The sequence below is a fragment of the Pan paniscus genome, chromosome 22, assembly GCF_029289425.2.
Source record: "Pan paniscus chromosome 22, NHGRI_mPanPan1-v2.0_pri, whole genome shotgun sequence".
In the NCBI taxonomy this organism is placed as follows: Eukaryota; Metazoa; Chordata; class Mammalia; order Primates; family Hominidae; genus Pan; species Pan paniscus.
Genome location: NC_073271.2, coordinates 8,576,094 through 8,581,950, shown reverse-complemented (window position 1 = coordinate 8,581,950; position 5,857 = coordinate 8,576,094).

The following is a 5,857-nucleotide window of genomic DNA, read 5'->3' as shown; positions in this document are numbered from 1 at the left end:
GAACGTCTTATCACCCCCGACCAGAGAAAAACCCTGTAGACATTAGTCACTCCTCATTCTGTCTCAAACCCTCTCCCTGACCCTCAGCCCTAGGTAGCAACTACCTAGTGCGATCAATCCCATATGCATAGATTTCCATATTGTGGACATTTCCTATCAACGGAATTGCACAATAGGTGAGCTGTTATGACTGACACAACACGTAGCACAATATTTTCAAGATTCATCCACATTGTAGGCTTACCCACAGGGGGAAACCATTTTTTGGGGGGTTTTAGTAACACCGGGTGTTTTCTCCTTCCTTTCGTCCTTCTTTCCTTCCTTCCTTCCTTCCTTCCTTCCTTCCTACCTTCCTTCTTTCTTTCCTTCCTTCCTTCCTTCCTCCTATTTCTCTCTTACTCCTTCTGCCCTCTCTCTTTCATATGCCTTAGGTGCATCCCACATTCTGCGTTTTTTGGGAGAAATCCTCGACAGGTGCAGGAAAATTGTGTTATTGTAACTATTTACCGCTATCTCTCTTTCACGGCTCTCCATCAGTTGTGAACATCTATTGGTTTATCCCAAGTCACTAAGCATATTTTTATTAGGTACACCTGTTTTTCCTTATACAGCTGTTTCTGGACTATAGGGTCGCATACTCATAAACCCACTGTAACTCAGAAACGCATCTAATATTCCAATAATCCCATCATAACGTTGAAAAATCATAAATCAAACCACCGTAAGTCACGGTGTGTCCGTGGATATGGGCGTCATCAATTCCATTGTATTCAGTAATGCTGTACACCATTAACAATGGCAGACTGATTGGGAGTGGATATTGATAGCATTATAAAAGTCAGTTATTAGAGGGATACTTCTTTAACCTGACTGAAGAACTGATCTAATGGCTTTAGTACAGTGCATGATTATGTGAGATGTTTTGAGACAGAGTAGTACATTTGTGAATGAAGTTTTTTCACTTAGTAGGAACCATTGTGTGTGGAAAAGTGAGAAAATTGCTTTCTGCTGTAGAGTCTGGCATTCATTGTAGACTTAAGCTTATTTTTCTGTGAGCAAATCTTATTCAATAAAATACTACTCTTTATACTAAAAAACAGAAACAGTGGTGATGTGTGGTCATTATGCTCAGCAAACTAATCCAGGGAAAGAAAACCAAACGCCACATTCTCACTTATAATGAGAGCTGAAAAATGAGATCACATGGACACAGGAAGGGGAACAACACTCACTGGGGCCTTTCGGGAGGCAGAGCGTTAAGAAAAACAGCTACTGCATGCTGGGCTTAATACCTAGGTGATGGGTTGACAGGTGCAGCGAACCACCATGGCACACGTTTACCTTAGTAACAAATCTGCACATCCTGCACATATACCCCAGAACTTAGAAACGAAACGAAACAAAAGAAAACGAAAGAGCAATAGCAAAACGCTAAAGGCAAAATAAAGTTTCAAACTCAGAACGTGACAGACCAATGTTTGGTTCAAATCATGGTTCTCAACCCAGGTGCCATAAGGCCAGGATAAAGAATTTGATTACATATTGTAAATAAGACATGCAGCAAATGACCAGAAAGATTATTCTCAACATATGTGTGTCTTCTAATTCAATGGTGACGCTATCTACCGGGACATAGCTTTAGATTCCAAAGGGCCGAGTCCCGCCAGACAGGCCTCCCACACTAATAACAATGGGAAGCCCCACGTTGTTTTACCTGTGCTTCTCAGCAACTGGCTATAAATCAGGTTGCCACCACTCCCAGATTTAGTTGCATTCATTGGCTGGAAGAGCTCACAGCACGCAGGGAAACACTTACATTTGCCGTTGTATTTTAGCGGACTTTGCAAAAAGTTCAGAAATAAATGCGGGGCCCGGCGTGTGGGGAGGGGTGCACTACCTTCCAGGAAGTGTTATCCACAAGCTCTCTGAACCCAGTCCTTTTGGGTTTTTATGGAGACCTCATTCTATAGGCATGACGGGTTAAACCATAGGCTATTGGTGATCAACTCCACCTGAGGCTCTCAACCCTCCCTGGAAATTGGGGTTGAGGCTTTGCCATTCTCAGTCTGACTAAAAGAATTTACCCAAACGGAATTTTAAAACAGATGAGCATAACTGGAATCTTAATTAGATGATTGGATTATCTGGAGCCACACCTTGATATTCCTAACCCGAGCACCCTCATCCAACGAATGCTCCTCCCAACTGGCTCCCAAGTCTCTACGTGGTTCCAGAGCAAAAGAATGTTTATACAACGCATATCTCCACCTTTTCTACAAAGTCTTTTCCCTTACACGGAAAGACTTCTTAAACTGCCATGCATCCGGATCAGGGGGAGGTATTGTTACACCGCAGATCTGTGGATCTCCGGGGTTTGATTGTGGCAAGGATGCTGCTGGTGTCAAAACCACAACGTGGGAACCACAGAACCACTAGTTGGTTTTCAGTGTTTCAGTGCATACAATTCCTAATATATCTGGCCAAGAAAACTTGTAAGTTCTTAGATTGTCCCAAAGGTGGCGCATGAAATCAAAGCAGGAGAACAGTTTCCTACGAGGTGTAGCCTGGGAAAGTTGGGGGTGACTGATGGAAAGGAGGAGTGAAGCTCCGCCCTTTCCGCTGCTAGGCTGCGCCCGAGGCTATTTAAACCCACCCTGGCTGGCCTGTACTCAGATCTTCGCGGAGCGGATCAGCGGCCGGAGCGGTTGGCGGACTCTGCGTTGACTTGGAGCTCACAGCGTCTTGCGACTTGGAAGCGGATTCAGAGGACAGGACAGAACACTTGGGCAAGTGAATCTCTGTCTGTCTGTCTGTCTGTCTGTCTGTCTGTCTCATTGGTTGGTTGATTTCCATTTTCTTAAGGGGCACATACCTCACACCGCACACACACACACACACGCACACACACTCCTTCCTTCTGCGAGTTAGAAAATTAGTAGGGGCCCCTGGGAGCTGCAGGTTTCCTAATCATGTCTGCACCTAAGAACAGTAGGGTCTTGTCCGGCTCTTCTTATGAACGGTCCCCCAGCACGGACTCCCCAAGGTCCATGCGAGCCTCACCCAGCTTCTCCCTCTCCCCTCTCAGAAACTCAGGCTTCAGGGGAAGCTCCTCACCAGGGATCCGGAGCTACCATTCACCATCCCCTAGGGCTTCACCACACTCACCTCTGTCATCACCAGAATCCCACAAGCTCCCATTTCCCTGTCCTCACCGTGATGGGCAATCAATGAAGCCATTGGGCTCTCCCGTGTCCTCCTCTGAGGATTCCTCAGAGTCCCCACGTTCATCAATAATATACCACATGTTCTTACTGCCATCACCCAGCAGCTCACCCCCAGCTCTCGGGGGATCTCCTGTGTCTCCCAGCTACTCTCCAAACAACCCCAGATTTCAGCTGGAGTCAGCCCCCCACACCCGGGAATCACCTACAAACTCACGAGCCTCACGGTGCTCCACCCCTGTGTCTTTCATCTCTTCACCCCCAGGCCTCAGGGACTCTCCTGTGGCTCCCAGTTACTCTCCAGCCATCCCCAGGTTCCTGCGGGAGTCAGCCCCATGCACCCAGGAGTCCCCCAGAGACTCACACGTCTCGGGAGAATATGAGCGGTCCCCCAGCCCTGACTCCTCAAGATTCATGCCTGCCTCACCCAGCTTCTCCCTCTCCCCTCCCAGAAACTCAGACCCAAGGGGCAGCTCCTCACCAGGGATGTGGAAGTACTCTACATCACCCCGCAGGGCTTCACCACTCTCACATCCATCATCAACAGAATTCCACAACTTTACGTTTCCCTTTCCTAACCAAGCAGGACAGTCACTCATGTCATTGTGTTCTCCCGTGTCCTCCTCTGGAGATTCTTCACAGTCACCTCATTCATCAATAATATACCATATGTTCTTACTGCCATCATCCAGCAGCTCACCCCCAGCCACCCATGACTCTCCTGTCTGTCCCAGCTACTCTCCAACTACGCCCAGATTTCAGCGGGGGTCTCTACCCCACACCCCAGAAACACCTACAAACTCACAGACCTCAGTGAGATCCTCGCCAGTCTCTCTCACGTCTTCACCCCCAGCCCTTACGGACCCTCCAGTCTGTCCCAGCTACTCTCCAACCACGCCCACATTTCAGCGCGGGTCAGTTCCAGGAACCCAGGGATCACCACCAAGCCCAACACTTTCACTGAGTTACTCCCCAGTCTCTAGCACGTCTTTATCTCCAACCCTCAGGGACTCTCCTGTGTGTCCCAGCTACTCTCCAACCACGCCCACACTTCAGCGGGAGTCAGTTCCAGGCACCCAGGAAGCACCACCAAACTCCCCAATTTCACTCACTTACTCTCCAGTCTCTCTCATGTCTTCACCAGCCCTCAGGGACTCTCCTGTCTGTCCCAGCTACTCTCCAACCACGCACACATTTCAGCTGGAGTCAGTCCCAGGCACCCCGGAGTCACCACCAAACTCACCAGTTTCACTGAGGTACTCCCCGGTCTCTCTCATGTCTTCACCCCCAGCCCTCAGGGACTCTCCTGTGTGTCCCAGCTACTCTCCAACCATGCCCAGATTTCAGCGGGAGTCAGTTCCAGGCACCCAGGTATCACCACCAAACTCAGCAGTTTCGCTGAGTTACTCCCCAGTCTCTGTCATGTCTTCACCCCCAGCCCCCTGGGACTCTCCTGTCTGTCCCAGCTACTCTCCCACCACGCCCAGATTTCAGCGGCACTCAGCCTCCCACACTCCGGAATCACCTACAGACTCACAGACTTCACTGAGGTCCTCCCTGGTCTCTCTCAGGTCTTTGCCCTCAGCCCACAGGGACTCCTGTGTCTCTTTCAGCTACTCTCAAAACTTCGCTAGATTCCAGCTGGAGTCAGTTCCAGGCACCCACGATACACCACCGAACTCACGAATTTCACTGACTTACTCCCCAGTCTCCCTCATGTTCTCACCCCCAGCCCTCAAGGACTCTTCTGTCTCTCTCAGCTACACTCCGACCATCTCCAGATTTCACCTGGAGTCAGCTTCCCGCACCCAGGAATCACCTACAAACTCACGGACCTTACTGCAACCCTCCCCCATTTCTTTCACCTCTTCACCCCCTGCCTTCAGGGACTCTCCTGGGTCTCCCAGCTTCTCTCCAGCCTTCCCCAGATTTCTGCCACAGTCAGCCCCAGGCACCCAGGACAACCCTAGACACTCACAGGCCTCACGAGACTATCTCCCTATGACCTGTACCTATACAGGGATGGCTCCCACGCATCCCTCAGTGACCCCAAACCCATCTCCACTTACACTCAGACACTCCCAGGGCCTGACAGCTACTCCCCGTTATTGTCCTTCAGTTCGAAGCCCTGGCCAATCTACTAGCCCACATGACGCAGTTACCTGGCCATTTCTCCACGGTTCCCGTGAGGGCCCCACACCCAGCCGCACAAGAGCCCCTCCTGCATTCCGTCCTCACACGCAGGCTTGTCCATCTACTTGCTACTGTCACACTCTTGCCAGCAGAAGAGGCCCCTGTAATGGGCGATATCACCACCCAGTCTATCCTCACCCCACAGCTGTGCAGCGGGACCCTCCTGCTGGCCCACGTGGCTGCCAGAGCCCATGCTGGCACGACGCTCCAGCAGGTCGGCGTCCCTGCGGGCCACACTACCGGTGACATGGCTAGCATGACCCTCCTTCCTGGCAGTGACACTGTTGATGTGAACCCCGGTTTCACATCTGTCATTTGTAAATAGGACCATTTTCCCTTTTCGCTCTCCCTTCCATTCACAGGGCTTCTCATTCTCTCTCTTTCTGCCTCCGTTTCAGATATTTACTCACCTTTTTCTCTCTCACTATGTCTGCCGTGGTCTC